We start from the raw sequence: 22,350 nt of genomic DNA on the forward strand, positions 1-22,350 counted from the left end.
TGTTCCTTTCAACCTCTCCACACGTAACTTTCAATACAGAGAAAGGAGCCATAGGGAGAAAACGGCCAACACCCCTCCCCTATCCATTGACCATATGGGGGAAGTGAGGCTCAGACGGTGAAGCACTAGCCCAAGGTCAGCACATCCCAGGTCTAAAGCATGAGTCCTCAACTCCCCAGACTTTGCTCCTGGAACATGATGTGATAAAACGAGTGTTTAGACATTCTTATGCCAACACCACCAATCCAGGCCATGGTTTGAGTCAAGATCAGTTTATTCTGTGCTATAATTTTCCCACTACAAAATGAGGAGGACCATCACTGCTCTTCCTTTCTCCCCAGGAGAACTAATCAAGTGTGTGTGTGTGCATAGATGTGAGTGAGTGTGTTTGTATATATATGTGTGCATATATATGCTTTGAGCTCACTGGAAGACAGTAGCTATATAAATATATGTGTATGTCTGTACTTACACTTTTTTTCTTCATGACCTAGTTGAAGTGGAGAACCATTTTGGGACTAGGTGAAAATGGCACGTACTAATTCTACCTGTTTCTTCCTGCACGGTCTCGTCCAATGTTCCCGGGTAAAATGAGTCCCTTTAACTCTAAAAAAGGAAATAGATTTTGTTCTGTCAGGAGCATTCAAGTCACCCTAGGGGTAAGCCCACAGCTGCAGGCCTACATTTGGGACTGGGGTTATGTCAGTGAAAGTGACAGCTGGGGGACAAAGCAAACTGCTGGCCTGCCAAGAGCCCCAGACTGGCACCCAGAGACCAGGATTCAAGGACGGATGGGCCGCCCAATCGCTGGAGTAGAACTTTGAAGAAGTCACTCCCCTTCTTGGGGCCTCGGTTTCTCCATCAGCAAAATGAAGTGGTTAGACTGGACTAGCAGATTTCAATTTTTTTAGCAGTAAAAATCCTCTTTAAAGATAAATCTCATGCAGATCTCCAGTGAATAAAAGCAGTTAAAAATGGAACCACTTTGACTGAAGGGCCCCTCCCCCCTCCCCACCTGGAAATATTTGCACAGCCTCCAGCTCACTGGAGTGAAACTCTTCTAATTAAAATAGTGTAGGGCTCTATGTCATGAGAGTAACCAGTTAGATCTAGAGAAAAAGAAGATAAGCTAAATAGAGCATGAGGGTGACAAGGACAGAGGCCTGGGGAGACAGGAGGGGCGGGAGGGCAGAGTAGGAAAGATTTTGGCACTGACAGAGTTCTTAGACAGCAGGCTGCTTTCTCACCTCAGATTCCCAGAGAGGAAACTGAGGCCAGACTGCTAAAACATAAACTTTGTAACTTTTTGACCCAGGAAGTTTTGAGAATCATAATAAGGAAATGATTATAGTGTGCTTTGAGCGCTTCAGAGACAAGCAGTATTTAAATACAAGGTATTATTACCTGCACAGAGCTCTCGTTTGATTACCACTGTGCTTGAAAATGTGGGCAGACCACTTTTATTTTTCAAAACTCAGGTGTTTAAAAGAAATATTCACATGTACAATACCTACCCTCTTCCCCTTATGAGCTAATTCGCAGCTTCCTTGTCACTGGATAATTTAAATGTTCAAAGAGATATTATACTAGCTTTATCAGCTAAATTGGCAGTCCCCTATTAAAGACGTCTATCCTTTCCAGCTCATTCTCCTCCCACTATTTGAAGGCCTGCTAAATTAAAAGTGAAAATAATATCATATTGGGGATTTCAAATGTCAGTAGCAAACATCATTTAACAGATGTGCTAGGTAGGAACTTATCTATAAGAGACCCTGAATAAATCAAGCTTGCCCTGGGATATTTGGTTCCTTGAATCAAATATTCTGCTGCTGAATCTCAGAAGTCAACCCCCCAAAATTCAGAATGTCCTGCTTTCAGAACGGAGGAGCTTGAGCACTCAGCTTCTCCTGGAAGAGCACGGACGCAAAGTCAGAGGTGTGGTTCAAGTCCTCGTTTACAGAACATGGACTGGTTGGCCTTGGCAAATCATTTCCCCTCTCTAGTTGTCCGTCCTCTTCTCTGTAAACTGAGGTAGTCTCCTCGCCCTGCCTCCTTCACAAGGCTGCTCTGAGGATCAAAATGAAGTGAAGCAGAAAGCCGTGTATGATTAGCATGGGCAAAGCCTGAGAGCACAGCCTCTGAATGGAATCCGACCGATCTTGCTTCAAATCTCACCGCTGCTACTTACTAGCTGTGTGACCTTAAACAAGTTCACTATCTGCTCTGAACCTCAGCTTCCTCATCACAGAGAGGAGGCTATTAACAGTATTTTTCTCATGGGTTGTTTTGAGGATTTAAAGCAAAGCCTGGCCCATAGTAAAGGCTCCATCAGTGCTGGCACTTATTAAAAAGCTGTAACACTCCCTCTGCCCAACGAGTTACTGTTGTTTCTCCCTAGTTCTGCTTTCAGTGCACAACAGACCTAAAGATAACCATACATCTATTGTCTCTGAACCTCCTGGGTGCTCTTACTCGAACGAAAGGAAAAAGGAAATACATTGTGGCCCAGAATGGGGCTCTAGAGAAATCCAAAATGAGCTGTGGTCTAAAAGTGACTTCTCTCCAAGCCTATTTTTAACCAGCTGTGAACTTCTCTAATACGCAAAGAGTGATGCTGGGCTCCCTGAATAGCTCTGCTGACGAGCTGCTGCCCGCTTCTGCTACTATGTGAATTTATGGAGTTCTGGTCTCACACTTCGTTAAAGAAATATACGATGGTGCTGAGACAAGGGGCCAGACACCTATAACTCTTGTCCCAGTCTCCCTGTTATAAATCTTGGTGCCTCATTCACTGAAGAGGAGCAAATGAAGAGATGTTATCACCTACTCCTTTGTAGTAGGCTCTTCCTCTTTAAGCTGTTTGCAACAGACTTGATGAAGAGCTCACCAAACCAAAGGCCTGGCCCCAAGCACACTCCCAACTTTGTTAGGGATGCTTTCAGTTGCAAGGTACAGAGGACTCAACTACCATGACTTAGACAAATGAAAGTTTCTTTTTCTCATAAAATATCCAGAGGTAGATGATTGCTGGTGCCAGTTTAGAGGCTCAATGCAGTCACCACAGTTCTATTAAGTTGAAATTCTCTGGGCTTTTTCCTCATGGTTACATTCTGGCTGCAGCAGCTATGACCATTGTACATATAGTCTAGTGAGAAAAAAGAGGAAAGGAAAAGGGTGGCATCTATGTCGGGGAATCAAAATATTTCTAGGACCCCTGCAGCAATTTTCCCTTTTTACCTTATTGCCTAGAATTGGGTCAGATGACCATCCTTGTTTGAAAGGTGATTAGGAACAAATAAAAGGATTGGAAGTGAAAGTTAGATCAACGAAGAGTGTCTGCCACAGCTCCCAATAAAGGTCTTTTGCTTGAAGGAACAAAAGTAAATGATTGAAGAATGACTAAAGAAGCAGATGAATGAATGTCTGATGCCGAGAGCTACTCTTAAACTGAGTCAGCTCACCTACCATTTTTTTCTCCTCTTCTATCCAGGTGTCACACATTCCCATCCCCTTGCTAGCTCTCAATATAGTCCCATAGTACCATTTTCTTTCTATATTTATCTTCCCACTCACTTGTCTACTTTGTTGACTAATGTTGAAGCCTTTTAGTGACAAAGTCTGTCTTATTCACCCCAGCACAGAACCTACAGAATATACCAGTTAATCTACAAATAATTGTTGCCATATTTGTTGACTATACTCTCAAGAAAAATTCCAGAAAACATAAGTCGCATTCCTCAGCACACACGCATATGTAAAGCCTTTCATATTCCTCTTCTGGGTTGGTCTATCTAAAAAAATAGAGCAAGGTTGTTTGGGTGACACAGTCAATTAAACATGAGAGTATATTAGTGTAGTTTCCCTTGTAAATCAAAGAATTCACAGAAATTATTTTTATCCTGTTTAATCTAAAATATTACATATTAATTTTCTGCATTAAAGCTGTTCCTGGTTCTGAAGTCTTTGATCTAAACAAGGAGTGATGTATCAAAACCAGAGAAGTGTGTTAAAAACAAACATTAATAAGAACACTACGGGTAGGGTGTTAGAGAGAGAGGGCACCCTGTAACAGGGCAAGAGGTCCCTAAACGGGTTATTGACTGACCTCCCTGTTAGTCTTGGGATAGCTCCTGACCGCATCTCTTCAATTGCCCACTGACTCTATCCCTCATGCCTCTTAGTAAGTATCTTCATTGTGTTGGGCCTTGGAAGATAATTAGGGTTTAGATATGCACACATGTGATAGGAACAGCATGAGAAAAGATACAAGAGATTTTCACATACTGAGGTATATGGGTTAACTATTCGGGTTCAAAACTGATTCAGTGTGAACTAAAGAAGCATGAGTTATGCCCTATCAAACATACACTTTACACCTGCTTTAACCACTAAAGAATGCACTCTCTTGCACTCCCCTCCTGCACCCTATTGGTAACATCCTATTGGCAACATCAGTATTAGCCACTTTCCTGACATCAGGGTCATGTTTACCTGCTAATTTGTGACTGAATGCCTCTTTGATGAATATGTATCTTGGGCACGTTTAATTTATGTTCTTTGTCCTAAAAAGATATCAGATTGTGCTGAAAACCATGCTTCTCCAGAACGCCTTCTTCCTCTCTGGAAAAGGCCTTCCTGGATTATAATCCTCACTCTGGTTCAAGTAAAACTCACCTTATCTCTCTTGTCTATAGAATGGGTATTGGTTATTTAGCATTGACAGGCATAACAACATGAAAGCATAGAATCAGAGGTGTTATCTGGGGTTAGAGTACCTGAAACTAGAGAGGGTGTGAAGGAGGAGATAACACTGGGGAATCCAGTAGGAATCAGATCATAATTAACAAGGGCCTTATATTTGTGGCTAAAGTGTTCAGACTTCACGGCATGTGCGACGGGAAGCCCTTTTTGTGCAACGAATCACACATATCAAGCTATACTTTTATAAATTTTCATCTTGTAGTAGTTGTGAGTATGGAATGGAGAGCTGAAGAGATGAAAGCTGGAGAGATCAGTTAAAAGCCTACTGCAGTAATCAAGGCAAGAGATGAAGCAGATAGAAGCTAAGGTCATGGTAGTGTGAGTGTGGCTGAGGGGACAGCTGGAGGGCATAGTGTGATGTTAAAGTAAGTGTGTAACTGGTCACTCCACCAGGCATGCAAACCAGACCAGCTGAAGTGCAGCCCAAGGAGAGGGAAATTTAGAAAGAGTGGTTAAAGAGAGATAGAACTAATCTCAATTATGGTTTCAAGATCATCTTGGAATTGACTCTGACTGATTGAACTTTTATCTCCCCTCATAGAAAAGAATTGAGCACATCTTGTTGTCACAGAGGTTATTCCCTATTGCAGTACAAGAACCAGATAGAATAAGGACTATGAACAGATCTGCAGGGGTGCATAATAGATCTCTAATACAGTCCACCCCTTATACCAGGACAGAGCTGCTTGGATGTTTCCTGTTTCAGTTTTGTGCAAATTCTGGTGAACTGTATATGTACAAACTGACAGTCTGTTGTTCACACTGAACGCTGCTCATCTCCTACTCCAGGGCTTTATAATTAACATTGCTGCAGGATCAGGTCAGCATCTCTGAATATACATGCAAAAGCTGGAAGTGTAGGTGATTTAACACCCTGTAAAGTACACCTGTGACCAATGGGAGACGGAAGCCGGGGGATAAACTCCTCTTTTCTCCCCTCATTAATGGATAGTCTTTAGATGCAGTTTCTAAGGCTGTTTAGAGGTGTAGTCCCACTTATTGAGCGATCATTATTACTTAGTACTGGCCAGCTCGATGTCCATTTTTATACTGACTCTCCCTCTTTCCCTGCTTTGCTCCCTTTTACACTCATGTTGCCTGAGATGTAATTCTTTAATAAACTAAAATGACATAATTCCTCTACTTCAATTCTGACTTCTGGGGAACCCAGGCTAAAACAAAGAACAACAGGAAAATGACTGCTCACAAAGTACAGTAGAGGGCTAGTCAAGGATGTTTACTGCAAGGTTGGTTGTAGTGGAGGGAAAAGAAGGAGGGGGAAGAGATCATTTAAATGTCAAATAATTTATTCAATAACTATACATCCATACAAACAAATACCACTCAACTATTAGAAATGACTTAGAGTGTCTTCATGTGCAAGGTAGTTTGAGCAAGAATGCAAATTGCCTAGTAGAGTGATCTCGTTTGTTTAAATAAGACAAGGATATGTACTTTAAATAAATCTTCTGCGATTAAGGGTGGCCATGCGACAAAATTTGACCAATAGAATGTAAGCAGAAGTGTTGTATGGCAGCTCCTGGTGACTTTGCTTAAAAGATAATGAGTGTGCTCTTTTGTCGCTTCTGTTATCCTGATGCCTGGAATGTTAATGAGATGGTTAGAACTCTAGCCACTATCTTGGACCATGAGTATAAGGTCCATGTTTCAGGGATGGCAGAGAGGCAAGACTCCAGATGAAGGGCACACGAACTCTGAGAGCAGGGCTATTATCCAGTGAAAGTAGTCTGCATTCCAACTCACAAGATTTCATTTGCCTCTCCACAGGGTCTGGCTTCAGGTTTGGCAGCCATGCGCAAGAAGGCTGCTTATCAGGGATGACTGCAGACCTGGGCCCAACAGTGTCTTTCCAAATGTGTGTCTTCTCTCCGTATCTTGAGTACAAAATATTCCTCCTTTTACATGATAGAACTTTTTAAAAGAGCCCACATTGGGGCTCTTTCTCTTCCCTCATCTCCAAATGAGAAGAAGTCATTCCAGGCTTGGTATAGGTCCCTAGACAGGGTAGAGGGTTCCCCCAGGTTCTGCTGACAGTCCTGTGTTTCTGCAGAACTCTTCTCTAACAACCTGTGCTGGAGGGGCGGTGTGTCTGAATATATATCCCCCTGGCCCAACGTCTGCTGTTGTCATTTCTCTGGGGTGGGAACTGTGGTGTGTTGAAAGGAAACTTCTGCTTCTGCCACCCAGTCCTCTCCCAGTGGAGAGGGGGAGGTATTTGTTGCTAATTCGACATGGTCTACATGTTTTCACTGGTCAGAGGCTAAGCTAGAGTTTTAAACTAGGTGTCTCCTCCACTTGTCAGTGACTCGAAAGAGACAGGTCCAGGGTGCATAATAATTCATGGTGTGGACAATGCTCCTAGAGCAGATAATCACAATTCCTCTTGGCATGCCTTGAACTGTCTTTATTTTATTTTATTTTATTTTTCATTTTTCTCCCAAAATCCCCCGGTACATAGTTGTGTATTTTTAGTTGTGGGTCCTTGTAGTTGTGGCATGCGGGGTGCCCCCTCAGCATGGCTTGATGAGCGGTGCCATGTCCACACCCAGGATCCAAACCGGCGAAACTCTGGGCTGCCGAAGTGGAGTGCGTGAACTTAATCTCTCGGCCACGGGGCCGGCCCCTTGAACTGCCTTTTAATCCAGTGTTATTCCCTAAAAAAAATAATAATAAGTTTACAATCAATGCACCAGTAGCCATGCAACTCTGAACTCAGTGTTCTTTCAACAGTAGAAAGTATAAAGAAGAATATTACAATTATAAAATTATATTTTGTCCAAACGAATGGGTAAGTTCTCACTCATCCACTTTGTGCAAAATCAGTAACAAATGTTTCTTCCCAAGTCACTTTCTTTCAGACCCGAAGCCAGCTCTGCACCATGGCTTCATCAGGTGTTTATATGTGGATCTGGGATTATCCACTATTTGTTGTCACTTGTTATCATTTTGCCACCCTCCCTCTGCCCTCTCTCGGTGTGTAGAATGGTGAATTAACCATAATACTGTTTCTACCTCTCTTGTCTGTACCCCGACAGCATCCACTTCAGACTGCCACTATGAACCAGACTCTGATGCCAGAGTTGAGAAGGAGAGCCTGGAACTCTCCCTGTGATGCTAATTTAGGCAAAGCACTCCCTACTCCCACTGTAAGGTAGGTCACCTGCCCGTCACCTTCTCTGCTTTCCGTTCCTCCTCAGAGTGGCAAGAAAGAGAAAGGTCGTGGCTCTGCTCAGCTGGTTCTTGCTAAAGAGATCAGAAATGCCTTTGGAAGCTTAAGGGAGGCAGAAGAAGGGCAAGCTCCCTTCTTTGGAAGGATCGTAATAGGAAATGAAGCTAGGCATGAGAGTGTGGAGTAGTAGTAAAAAGAGATGAAAGGTGGGATGGATCAGTCTGTTCTCCAACTACAGTCTTCATCTTCAGACTCTGTTTCCCTCACGTGGCAACCTAGCAGCTGTCGTTTTTTCTCCCCTTCATTTCTCTTTCTTCTTTTCCTGAAACACGTCTTAGAAAGAGAAAGATTTTCTAATGAGGCAAGACAAGCAAGACGTTAGCCCCTAGCACCAATTTTAGCACAGGCAGTTGAAAGCATCCCAGTTAGTCAGTGAACACTACCTGCAGGGGCCATCTGCTCGACTTTTGAAATGTTTGGTCTTTGCTTTGAAACTTTTTTTTAATATAACCAAGCATTCTCTTTATCAAAAGAGCTCTCTCTGGCAGAGGCAAGAGGTTGGGCTTTCTAAATATTCCTTTGCTCTGGACAAAAGAAGTAAAAGGATGTTTCCTAAATTTGCAACATGCAGTCCTCCATAGCCTCTCGTTCGTTTGGCATTCACTTCCTGAATGCATGACACGTCCAAGGTGCTGGAGGTTAGACATACAGAGATGAGTTAGACACAGTCCGGTATTTTAAGGGTTTAGTCTATGTGAGTGGAGAAAGGTACACACGCAAGCGAATTTAATACAGGATAGGAAGTGAACATCGTAGCTCTCATCAGGGGCAGGGGCAGAAGAGATGGGGGTAAGAAAGCATTCCTATTGGAATCACTTAAGGAGCTTTTCCAAAATATGTTGAACTCCTCCCCACTTGAGCTTCTTATTCAGAATGATTTTGCTATTTCTTTGTTGGTTGTTTGGTTAGTTGGTGGATGGGTAGGTATGAGGAGCCTCAGACTCTCTGTTTCTCTGTGTGTGTGTGTATGTTAAGATATCTATATATCTGGGGGCTGGCCTCGTGGCATAGTGGTTAAGTTCACGCACTCCACTTTGGCGGCCTGGGGTTTGCAGATTCAGATCCTGGACGTGGACCTACACACTGCTCATCAAGCCACGCAGTGGTGGTGTCCCACATACCAAGTAGAGGAGATGGCACAAATGTTAGCCCAGTGACAATCTTTCTCAAGCAAAAAGAGGAAAATTAGCAACAGACATTAGCTCAGGGCCAATCTTCCTCAGCAAAAAAAGAGAGACATCTGTGTATAGATATAGGCGGATATATCTATATACATCTTTATACACACACACATATATATATATATGTTTATTTATATAAATGTTCAAGTGATACTGATGTGACCAGGCAACCATGGGAACTAACTCAACTGATGCATTCATTCATTCATTCAAGAAATTTTTATGGACAACCTATAATATGCCAGGCACTGTGCCCTGGTCATACAATAAGTGACCAAAAATGACATGGACCATGTCTTCATGGAACTTACCCAGGATTGGAGAAGTAGACCTTAGCCAATAATTATGCAAATAAATATAATATTACAAATAGAAAAATAAAATTCTGGAGGATCTTAGGAGAGGAGGGGGAATTGCTCCCACCTTGGGTACATGAGGAGGAGCAGCATCAAAGAAGTTTTCACAGATAAAGTGCCATTTGTGCCAGTTTTGAAGGCTGTGTGAGATTTGACTATTGAATGGTAGTAGGCAAAGGGGACTCCATTTAAAGGTCATAGTGTGAACGAGGGCAGCCAAGCAGGAAAGGGCAGGGTTTGGACGACGTTCTGGAGTAATGGAAGAGCCACTGATGTTTTCCGAGTGATGGGATGATTAGCCACATTTTAGAAAGTTAGTTTGACAGCATTGCAGGAAAGAAGAAGGAGGAACAGAGAGGAGGAAGGTTGACCCTTGAGTAGCTACTGAAATATAAAACAGAAAAGCAGTGGCCCTGGGAATGCAAGAAAGAAACGGGTAAAAGATGTGTTGCTGACTTATAATCCATAGGGTTTGGCAATAACTAGATGATGAGGGATAAGATGAAGGAGCTGGTAAGAGAAGGAGGAATAAAAGACAATCCCAACATTTCTACGTGGGAAACATAGAAATAGAGACTTTCGTGACAGGGGTAGGGGGTGAGGAAGTAGATTTTTGGAGAAATTCCATTTGGGGCATACCATCATGTCAACACAGGTACTAAGAATGAGGAAGCCCACCTTATAGCCTACCCCTGTCCTTGTTTTCTCTCTCTTCTTCTGCCACTCCTACTCTCTGTGCTTAGCACTCCATATTACAGGTAGTAAATTATAAATTGCCACAATTTTTGATAAGTTAGAAAACTTATTCCAGAATATGATCATTAAACTCATTTCCCATCCAGGGGCCTGGTTAGCAATGCAAAAGGACTCTGGTGCAATTAGGCAGCTACTGCTCAGCCAAGCACCTTTCAACATTGCTCCCCTGCCATCCATCAGCTGGGACCTTGGTCAAGTCGCTTCACCTTCCTATGCTTCATTTTCCTCATCTGGAGGAAACTGGGCATAATTATACCTACTCCGTCTACCTCAAAAGAGTGCCCAATGCTTCAGAAAGAATTCAGACAGGAGGTGACGAGGCTCTGCCTGAGCAAAGACAGGGGCAATAAAGGCAGAGAGTGGTGACCTCTAAAAGGCAGCTAAGTGGAAAGGAATGCTGAGAGTATGTGTTAGGCCAAGAAGAAAGGGTTGGAAGACCAGCAAATAATGCACTGAGAGGCTACAAGCTTTTTCACTGTGCGTCAAAGCAGATTTTGAGAGTAGAACTCAGATCCTTAAATTCTGTTTTAGAGAGAGGGAAAAAAGACTGTCATTATTGTGCCAGAGTCTGCTAATTGCTTCCCAACATCCAGTCCCTCCTTTCTCAGTAACTGACTGGGCACAAAATCAGTCAGCTGAATTTCCTAGGCTCTCCCAGAGCTTGATGTGCCCATATGACTAAGACCTAGTCAGTAAGAAGTCAGCAGATGTATGTGTGACTTCTAGACACTCTTCTTAGAGGGACAACTTCTCTCCTCATCTTTTCTTCTCTTCAGACTGCATATGTAATGGTTGGAGCTTCAGCAGCCATCTTTGTCCTTGAGGTGGTCTTGCAAATGGGAGTCATACAGTAGAGCAAGAAGAGAAAAGGAGCCTGGGTCCCTGATCCCTGGGACTGTAACTCCTCAGCTCAGGCTGCCTAACTCAGATGTCTGTTAGATGATAATACTAGTGTCTGATTGCTGTGCTGACAAATTACCACAAATTTAGCGGCTTGAAACAAAACAATTTTTTCTCTTTTTCTGTCATACAGTTTTGTAGATCCGAAGTCTGACAGGGATCTCACTGGGTCAAGATCAATGTGTCAGCAGAGTATATTCCTTTCTAGAGGCTTGGGGAGAAATCTGTTTCCTTGTCTTTTCCAAATTCTAGAAGCTGCCCACATTCCATGGATCATGGCCCTCTTCGTCTGTCTGCAAAGCCAGAAACTATCTTCAAAGCCAGGCTGTCGTCTCATGCTACCATCACTCTGGTTCTCTCTTCCAAATCCCCCTTCCACTTTTAAGAGTCCTTGGGATTACATTGGGCCCACCTAGATAAGTCAGGATTATCTCTGTATTTTAAGGTCAGTTTATTAGCAACCTTAATTCCACCAGCCTCCTTAATTCCCCCTTGCCACATAACCTAACATATTCACAGGTTCTGGAGAATAGAACATGGACGTCTTTGGGAGGCCTACTACATGGTGGTAGGGTAATAAACTTCTGTCTAGCCCAAACCACTGTTTTTCAGGTCTTTATTGCCCACAGCTGAGCCAAATGCATTCCTGTAGCAGGAACTTGCTGAATACCCACTGTACATGGCACTGCTGTGCAGTAGTGGTACTGGCTGTGGTCTGATAATCCTGGATAATTCTGATACTCAAAATCCTCCAAAGGCTGTGAGACCCACCTTGCAACTGCACCTGGCCCCAGAAGCATCCACACATCCACACTGATGTCACTCCCTGCCACGGGAGCAGAAAGAGTCTGTTCATCTGGGGACTGACCACAGCTCCTGCTCCCCAACATCTGCAGACTTGCCTCAGCACAGAGAAGGAAACTAAGGCCCAAAGCTTGCCCACGTTCCCACAGCAAGTTCTTGGCATTTCAGGACTAGAATTCAGGTCTCTGAATACCACTCCTGCATCACATTCTTTTCTTTAAGCCACTCTAGTTTTTTCAAGGGAAGACATTGGACATACTCGCATAGGTCCATAGTGCCGGGCACCCAGGTGACAAACCTTGGCATAGGCCAAAGACCATGTTTACCTCTAACGCAATGATTCTCATGACACCAAATGTTTACAGCATTTGGCTGGATTTCCTATATTCTCTCTGTCTCTTGATACGCATAGTAAAGTTTTCTGGTGTGTAGATTATCTGTTTTCCTGCCCCTCACCGACATGCTCCATTTCTCATATTTGTTAAATGGGGACCTATCAAGACTTAATAGCACTTACTAGGTAACATGGACCTGAGAAGACCAACTTAAGGGCTCAGGCCAGGGAGGTTATACACTCCAGAGCCATCTCTTGCTTTGCCCTCGTCTCTTTGAGTGTCAGCACTTCCATCTTAAAAAATGAGGAAACAGCAAATGTGCTTCAAAATAATTGCAAGTAGCAGTAATAAAACTCATTGTAAAGCACATTAGCACCATATACAGTGTCATGGAACTGCTAACAATAAAACATTGAGCAACTAGGAATCTAGCTTGCCCGTTTGGCTCTGAGTCACGCTCCCTAGTGACACTGAGTAAAAGTGAGGGGGACTAGGACCAGGCCAGTATACAGAGTCAGGAGGAGCCTGCCAGCCAGCCTAGCACAGAGATGCGGCCGTAAGCCACTGGGCTAGGAAGACCTCCACAAGGCCATTTGCCACAACCTTTTGCTCTGCTGTTCCTAAAGATCTGATTTCCCAAGCTCTCTTTAGTAACTGTTTCTGGTTTACACACCCCGGATAGTTGGAAAGACCTCCCTTATGCAATTTCAGTGAGCTTGCTTTGGCTCTGTCTTCAATGGGAATGGAAAAAAGCTATTCATACTCCCCCAAACCCCTCCCCTTACACTCATATCCTTTCTGATGCCTACTGACCGGTATTGAGATAGTTCTTCCGTAGCATTTCCCAATGCTCATTGCACATAAATGCAGTGGTTTGGGGTTCTTTTTTTAATCCAAGAGCTTTTACATTGAGTTAAAAATGCTAAACTCTGAAAGTTTTAGAGCTGGATGGGATCTTAGAGATCACTTCTTCCAAACGTCTAGATTTTGCACATGAGAATTGAGACTTCGATGTATACAGTCTTGCTTCAATTTACATGGTTATGGTGTTGAGACAAAGAACTATAAACAAGGCCTAAGGAATTCTGATAATAATGTAACACTGAATAATATTTAACTTATTGTAATTTTTGCATTCTTCACATAATACCTCCTGATATTTGTACAGTACTCTGATATTTATTTTGAGCATAAGCAGTCATCTCCCTTTCTTATATAATAATTGTTTACTCCTCTTCTGTCAGAGAACTCATTTTCTCTCAATTAAGCATAATCCTGCACATTCACGTCAACTTCTCTAATTTAAGGGGTCATACTGAATTGCAATTCTACTTTACTAGCTTCACCGAACATTTATGGAGCAGCTCCTATAAGCCACACACTGTCACATAGTACCTCATTCGATTCTCAGAAAAGTCCTATCGTGAGGATGATTATTATCTGCATTTTAGAGTTGATATAAAATGAGGCACAGGCAGGTTAAGCAGCAGACCCAGGATCGTCCATCTGCTGAGACCTACATCCTCTGTTTTGTGCTCATAACAGCATGTGACCTCTCACATAATGTCAGCCATCCCACCTAATTTTCTTTCTTTCTTTTTTTTTTTTAAAGATTGTAATTTTCCTTTTTTCTCCCCAAAGCCCCCCGGTACATAGTTGTGCATTTTTTAGTTGTAGGTCCTTCTAGTTGTGGCATGTGGGATGCCGCTTCAACATGGCCTGATGAGCGGTGCCATGTCCGCACCTGGGATTCGAACAGGCGAAACCCTGGGCCGCCGAAGCAGAGTGCGCGAACTTAACCACTGGGCCACGGGGCCGGCCCCCGACCTAATTTTCTTATACCAGAAAGTCAAGGAATAATATTTCTTTTCCAATATCTCCACTATGGGTATAAATATTAAGTAGCATAATTAGCCAAGGCTGATACATAGAGGAGGCTATGTACCGTTCAAGTTGAAGGTGAATGATAACTTCAGCACTCCCCAAAATATAGGTCAAAAAGAAGAAAGTGTGATTTTTTCCTTTTAATATATCGTCACGTGTATGCAGACAAGGCAGAAATGAAGACGGTAGACAGTAGAGCATGGCTGGAGTCTGAATGAAAGAGCAATCATTTCTGAGGGGCTCAGGAAAGTGTCTTGGAGAAAGGGCCCAGGCTTCCAAATGGGAGGACTCAAGCAAGAAGATGTTAAGGGAGAAGCAGTTGAGTCGGAGGTTAAGAGAGGAGACCTGAGGGAGGAAGAGTTTGGGGGAAGGGGTGAAATGAGGAATGCCTGAAGGAACTGGAAATAATTCATTCAAAAAAAGAGAGAATTCTGGGTTTCCACGTATCTGAAGGATGATCAAACCAAAGGCGGGTAAGACCTGCTCTGCGAAGTTCCTATTCGGAATATCGGTTAGCTGGGTCTAAGGCCACAGGGTCAGTCGCCGTCTCAGAGAACCAGGACCACGTCCAGGAAAGAGGCACATCTTTTCTAACAATTAGACCTGCTCAATAACGGCATACTTTTCCCTTGGCAAGCTGAGAAACTCATCAGGGAAAATATTCAGGTAGAGGCCAGGAGACCTCCAGCCGGAGGAGCTGGGTTGTAGAAGGTACTTCTGCACTCTGTGGGGGTGGCCTTAGATGAACTCCAAGGGAGCTTCTATTTCTGAATTTCTAAGATTCTAAAAGCGAAAGGAGCAGACTGTGGCTCCAAACAAGTAGGAATCTTTTAAACTTGAGAGCTGCCCCAAGGGAGACTGGATCTCCTCCGAGGACTGACCTGTGCCAACAATGCTCAGCCTCCCCACGGAAGGGACTTTTTTTTTTTGAGGAAGATTAGCCCTGAGCTATCTGCTGCCAATCCTCCTCTTTGTGCTGAGGAAGACTGGCCCTGACTAACATCTATGCCCATCTTCTTCTACTTTATATGTGGGACGCCTGCCACAGCAGTGCGTGCCAAGCGGTGCATAGGTCTGTACCCGGGATCCAAACCAGTGAACCTCAGGCTGCCAAAGCGGAATGTGTGAAATTACCACTATACCACCAAGCTGGACCCTGGAAGGGACAATATTCTAGGTATCTTCCAACCCAGGTCTTAAACTAGACCTGAACAGATGTTTTTGCATCGTACATTTTTTATCTCAAAAAAATTCCTCAAGAAAAGTCTTATATTCCTTCCAATCTTCTGTTCTGAATTTTTCTGATTGTTGCACTATAGGTGAATTTTGTACCAAATATGTATGATTTGTCTAGTAAACTGTGTTTTGATTGAATATACTCCATGTGTATATTTATTAACTAATTTTTAAAATAATCACATATATGAATCAGCTAACTTTTAAATAATCTGTATAATCACATTTTGTAGTCTTGTTATAGTTTTTATTACATATTCGTGACCTCGTTTAATTCTCATGCACATCTATGATGTAGATAGTACTGTTTCTACTCTTAGAATGAGGAGAGCATGCCCACAGGTGGGGCTACAGCTACTGCGATGTCAGCCTGAGTAACCTGAAGCATGGCTCTAGAAGCCCCATCTCCTGACTCCTGCTCCAGTGCTCCCGCCCCCAGCATGGGCCTCCCACAGTGACTCAGAGCACTGCAGAATCGCCACAGTTTTCTGAGGAAGAAGCTAAGACAATGAAAGGTCAGTTGATTGGGCCTAAGGTCACAGAGTTAATCTGTGATGGAACCAGATTAGCCCTGAGTATGTAGCCACAGGATTTTTATTTTTGAAAATCACCCTTAACTCATTCCAGGTTTTTCATCTAGACAGATCTGGAGATATAAATTGACTTCTCCCAGTGCCCTAACCACAATCACTGAGTCCCCAATCTGTCACTCTCAGCACAATAGATTTCTTACTATTAATAAGAAGCCAAAGAATGAAAATTAAGATCGATTTCTTAAGAATCTCAGCCATTTCCATAAGTGTCTGCACTCTAGACTTGCAAACCACACCTTGATTGGATTATTAAATATCGACATCATCTTTCCAAGCATCTTAGTAATGGTTCTTTGTCTCTCAAATGAATATTGGGTAAAATTCTCTATTAAGAACCATAGGGTAAGTCAATTATAATGAAAGCAACTGAAAAACAAAATACACAAACAAATCGTATCTTTCTAGCCACTTCTCTGAGATCTCCCATGCTTCTGTGTTTCAGCAAAGTTGCCTACCACTACGCCCTAAAAATACCCAGACTTTCCCGCTTGCAGTCCTTTATTCATGTCATTATCTCAGCCTGGAATGCCCCGTTTTCTTCATTCTCCATCCATCACAACCTTACTCATCGTTTAAGTGCTAGTTCAACGTTACCCTGTAGGAAGCCTTGCCTAATCCCCCCGGTTGGAATAAATCCCTCCTTTTTCCAGTTCTTATTTTAATAAGTCTTGTAGAATGGCTTTTTTATTACGTCTGTCTCCTATACTAAACTGTGACTTCTTGAGGACCCAAATCAAGCGGGATTCACGTGGGCCGAGCGCACAGGCTCACACTGTGCACTTGACATATGTTTATTGAATGAATAAAATTACCATCAAATGCCATTTCCCCTTTTCCCTTTTCTTATCAGACATTCAAAGATATTCAACATCACGAGTGTCTTCCTGCTTACAATCTGTACCTTCTTTTTTACAAATATTCCATAAGGGGTGAGCAAGCTGCTACTGTTATAAAATATTTGCCAGGGATTGCTAGAAATGGTGTATAGTTCACTAGTTCTGTTAAATCTTAAAGCTTGCTTTTCTGTTTTTCTTTCTTTCCTCTTCTTCTTCTTCTTTTTTTTTTAATTACAATTCAGCATAATCTTTTCTCTCCTTGTTAAGCACTAAGGAGAATATTCACAAATCAGAAATCACCAAATATCAGAGTCAGAGGAGAAAATCTAGTAATCTAGCCCCCCTCTTGTTATTTAGCAAAAAGGAAATTGAGCCTTAGAAAGAGTAAGTGACCTGCCCACCGTGAGATAGCAAGCTCCTAGCATGCTGAGACAAGGTTGAGATCTCCTATCTTCCAGACCAATGATCTTCCCAATTCTGGTAATTCCTTATATGGTTTACTTTTTAAAACATGGGCTGACCCCACTTCCTACTCCCAGCTGTGGATTCCATTTCTTCATTTGAGAGGAGGGAATCACAGCTTTCTGATGCATCCTCAGTTAGCCTGATGTGAGTAGGCCTGATGTTAGGCCCTCAGTGAGCAGGTCTGGCCAGCCCTGGCCAGTCCTGCCCCCCACTGCTCTTTGCCACTGCCATTGCCCAGATCAGACACCCTCTCTTCTCACTATCCTGTCACCCACACATGCACCTCACTCCAGCTTCCAGGCCTCTGCTGTGGCTCTTCTGTTACCAGGGAAGCCCTCTCACCGTGCCTTAGATCCAGCAGTTCATTCATTCCTCACAACAAACTTATGAGACATGTAGCAGTCTTATCCCCATGTGAAGTACAGAGAGGTTAAGTTATTTGCTCAAGGTCACACAGCTTGTAAATGGTAGACCTGGCAGTCTAGGTTATAAAAAGTGGAAATAAGAGATGAGCCCAGGTCTTCCATCCCAAGGAGGCCCCTGCTCTTTCACATTCATTCCATTCTCTCAGGAAGTGACATCACTAGTTTCCAAACTCTTCTTTCTTGAGTACATTTAGGGAAACTGGTTCTTACCCTAGAGAGTCACTTCCGAGGGCAATTAAGATGTGGGAGAGTTGGATCTTCTGGTTTGGGAATTTTTTTCCCGCTAGAAATGTCAAGCACAGTCATGATTAAAAAAAAAAATCTGTACATGGGATATTTGCATTTCCTCACTAGAAAAATTCACCTTTAGGGTAGAGCATTTGATGGAAAATTCCAGTAGAGAGAGGAAAATTTCTCAAAGAGTGGTGAGCAATTGCAAAGAGGAATTTCGAAACTGATAGGAGAGGCATTTGGTAACCTCTGATATTTGTTGCTGCAAATGCTAAGCCTTGCAGAGATAATAACTTCAGAACAAATGAGTGTGTTAGTCAGACTTAAGAGAGATTTTGCACTGGCTTTAGGTGTAGACTTACCCGAAGAAAAGTGTCTGATGGCCCAGTTCTCTAGAGTTGTGTTCTTAGATGGGCAAAGAAGCTGAAAGGCAGAATAGAGCATCCTTAAATTGGACCAATATGTACAAGCTCTTAGAGTGAGAACACTTATTGTTCAATTGATGAACACCTGCAGCCCTTACTTAGAAAATTCAAGTGGAAAGGAAGGAACGTGAGAGGAATGGAGAGAGGGAGCAAGGGAAGGAGAGAGGGAGGAAAAGAAGGAAAGAAGGAAGGAAGAAGAAAACAGCTAAATGCTGTTTCTCTCCTCACCCCATTAAAAAACTCTCATCTATTATAAAGATAAATTCTATTCTATTCTAAATTCTATTTTCCACCCGTAATACTAACTCTGGTCTCCAACACAAATACACACAAAAAACTAACCCAGGGAAGGATTAATATGTAGAATTACCCAGAAGAAAGTTTAGTCTGTTATTTGAAAACCTCAGTAATGTGAGTTGCAGTTTATAAAACACCTGAATTTTGCTGCATCCTTGCAGAACTCTTTATGGAGCCATGGCAGCGGTGCACACCTTCCAAAGGCCCAGCTTAGAGTGAAGGTGGATCTGTGCATGACAGGGCTGGCCATCTATGAGCTCAGCTGCAGCCTCTCTCCATCCCATGGCAGAGAGTACTGTCCTTGGTGGGACAGATGGAAAGAATAGATCCTCAGTGAAAAAGAGTCGGTGACATGTGTAACCAATGAGAACACTATGCTGAGAGACAAGGGCCTGGGCTGCAGTCTCGGCCGTGACCACTCACTTGGTGATGGCAGGCAATCACTCTCTTCTCAGGTCTCAGGAGAAGGAAGGGGCATGGCCAGATGGTCCCTTAGATCCTTCTCCAACTCTAACATTTAATTATGGTAGTGATTCAAGTCACTTATTTCACTGTTTCCCCACCTATAATGTGGCCAGGTTGGACCAAATGACCTCTAAGTGCCCTCAAGCTCTGGGCATCGGTGGTTCTATGATGAAATCAGTGCTCACTAAACAGATGTAAAAGGAGGCTGTAGTTGCCAAAAGCATAAAGGGATTTCAGGCTGCTCCCAGGGTTCTAACTCAGCCTAAAGCACGAGCTTCTCCAGTACAGGTCAGAGGGCAAAAGGGTGAGGCTCTTGACCACTTGGGCACAGAGTGGGAGCTTCCCACGTCTGAGGTCACCATCTCCCACACAACTCCTGCCTCCAGATATGCTGTTCCAGTAATCCTGAGCATCAGAAGACTGGATGGGCCTGGGTTTCATAAGTCAGTATCTCTTCCAGGACCTCTGATTTCACCAACCCCAAACTTCTTGCCCTGCATTCCTGGTAAACAGTTTTCCAGCCCCTGCCTGAAGGCAGCCTGTTCCATCTTAGAGGGCTTTGACCATAAGAAGTATCTTGAGTCAAGGTGTGTGTCAAGGTCGGTCTCCCTGGAACTTCTACCATTGGCCAGATCTGCCCTCTGTGGCCTCCCATGGCCAGTCTGTCCTCTCTTTTCCCATAGAAACCCACCAGACCTTTGGAGATAGCAGGTAGGGTCTTATTAAGTCTTCTCCAGGATAAGACTCTGGTTCTTCTAATGACATGGTTTTCAGCTACCTTACTCTCCTGGTCTGTAAATTCTCCACATGGTCAAACATGACATGGGATTTTGGAGATAAAAGAATTAGGTTTGAGCTGTACATCCACCATGGGCTGTATTCCATCAACACAGATGAATTGAATTATTTATTTAGGGTAAATAAAATGTTGGACACAGAAAGCTTGTAAACAATGAAGTGCTCTATAAAAAATTATTAGTGGGGCCAGCCCAGAGGCATAGTGGTTAAGTTCGCACATTCCGCTTCGGCAGCCTGAAGTTCACCGGCTCAGATCCTGGGTGCGGACATGGCACCCATCATCAAGCCATGCTGTGGCAGGCATCCCACATATAAAGCAGAGGAAGATGGGCATGGATGTTAGCTCAGGGCCAGCCTTCCTCAGCAAAAAGAGGAGGATTGGCAGCAGCTAGCTCAGGGCTAATCTTCCTCAAAAACAAAAAATTATTGCTGCTACTATATATTACTGCTAAAAATGACAATTACTACTATTGAATCAAGAACATAATCCATTTGTCTTCCAAGAGTACAGAATAGGAATGGGGGTTGTCCTCCCCTGCTCTGGACATTGCGTTCATTTGCGTCAGCCTGACACCATCATCTCTATCTTGATGGGCTGTGCCTCAGAATTAGTTCACCCTTAAGCTTACAGAAAACTAAATACTGCAGATTTATTACACATGCTGTTGTCAGCTAGGTTTTCCCAGTTCTTGTTATTGTAATGTGGAGGAGTTCACATTTGTCTGACATTTTATCTTTTGTTCATCCTTTTCAGATACTTTTGGACTATGATTCAGCCATCAAAAACAGTGCTTTCCAATCCTATCAGAATCATCGTGGAAATTTTTTGAGAATAAATATCCCTTTTAAGCTCTGTTCTCAAGATTCTGATTCATTTGTTTTAGAGAAGGACACAGGAAGCTATACCTAAAACAAGCATCTTAGGTGTTTATCAGTCAGCGTATCAGGATCCATTTGGAAATCCAGGGTATTCCACCACCTCCTCTGCTCAGTTTCACCTTCACACTTGATAAACCTGATTTTTCTAGGGAACTGCCCAGAGGGTAAGAAGATACCTACATGGAAGGACAGGCAGCGACTCTTCCCTACCTTTTGCATTCTGTTAATGTTGTTCTTTTACAAATCATTTACTTCCTCATTCTGTGAAATAATGTAGATACGGCAACCCATAAGTGAGCAGGGCGTATGGGTTATCAGACACACAAGCTTCAAAATGTCCCATTTCTTTTGTATCAGGCAGCAACCTACCTGCCTATCCCAGAAGTGTGCAATCTGTCCTGTCTGAAAAGCCAAGAGCAGTTGACCATCTCTTTGGCCCTTCTGCATCATGATTTCACAATGAAGCCCTCAGTTTGATTAACAGTTGAAAGGTCCTAGATGCATTTATCTTCTGGCTGAGAGATAACACATGCAGCAACTTGCTGCTCCAATGCCCGTAACAGACATGGCTAATCAATCACAGTCCTCTTCCTGGCTAAGCCCAGAGGCAGCCTCCAAACCCTTCTCAAACTGGAGCACAATTCAGCTACTACCAATTGATCTGAGTAGGCGTGTAAGTTGAAACCTATTTACCATCCCCCATCCAGCCAACACTTTACCCCTTCATTTTACAGGAAAGCCCCAGAGAAATGAATTTACTTCCCAAGTTCACACAGCTTTGTCTAAAGGGATCTAGAAGAATTCTTCCTGGACTACAAGGAACCCTATGTGGTCCCCATTCTGTTAAATGATTCATTCATTCGGCACACTTACTGAGTATCCTCTAGGCGTTAGGCAAGCATTGTAGGGAGAAGAAAAGGAAAGGAACAAGATATAGTTTTTTCTCTCCTGTGTGAAGTCCAGTAACATAAGACCTAGACACAAATAAAGATCCATGGGGGTTGGGGATGGAGGCCAAAGAAGCTCGAGGGAAGAAAGAATCACTTGGTGGTCATTCTAAGGAAAAGTGTTTTTCCCATCTTTCAGTTAAAAAAACCAAACAAACATGAATTTATCATAATAAGAAAACTCACTATATTAAATTCATGCCTGTGTCAGTGTGATCCCTTCAAATCTCCTGCAAGGTAGGGACCCTGTCATTTTATTATCTCAATGACGCTTCACACACTACCACGTACACCCAGAATTTCACCTCTACCCTCAGCCTAAATCTTCTTATATTTAAGTTCCGGGCATATAAGAGCACAATTGTGTTTCTAAAAACCTTTTAAAATGTTTTAGCTCTGTGACTACTGGATTTCTTCATATGTATCTACGTTAAAAGGCTTTGCCTGCATTACTAAGGCTGTGGTCTACTTCTTATATACCTCCTAGACAAGAGCCTCCTTGTTACGTTAATCCAGAGATCATTTC

The 22,350-nt window shown here is 43.0% G+C and overlaps 1 long non-coding RNA gene across 1 annotated transcript in view; it reads right to left on the bottom strand.

Moving 5' to 3' along the window:
- Positions 1–7,165: 7,165 nt before the first annotated feature.
- The window catches only part of LOC138919166 (uncharacterized), a 37,938-nt gene continuing 22,753 nt past the window's right edge, over positions 7,166–22,350 (bottom strand). Inside the window, exon 2 of the long non-coding RNA XR_011429139.1 lies at positions 7,166–7,436. This is a non-coding gene — a long non-coding RNA (uncharacterized lncRNA). The remainder of the gene's footprint in view (positions 7,437–22,350) is intronic.

This window comes from Equus caballus, chromosome 19 (assembly GCF_041296265.1).
Source record: "Equus caballus isolate H_3958 breed thoroughbred chromosome 19, TB-T2T, whole genome shotgun sequence".
Taxonomy (NCBI): domain Eukaryota; kingdom Metazoa; phylum Chordata; class Mammalia; order Perissodactyla; family Equidae; genus Equus; species Equus caballus.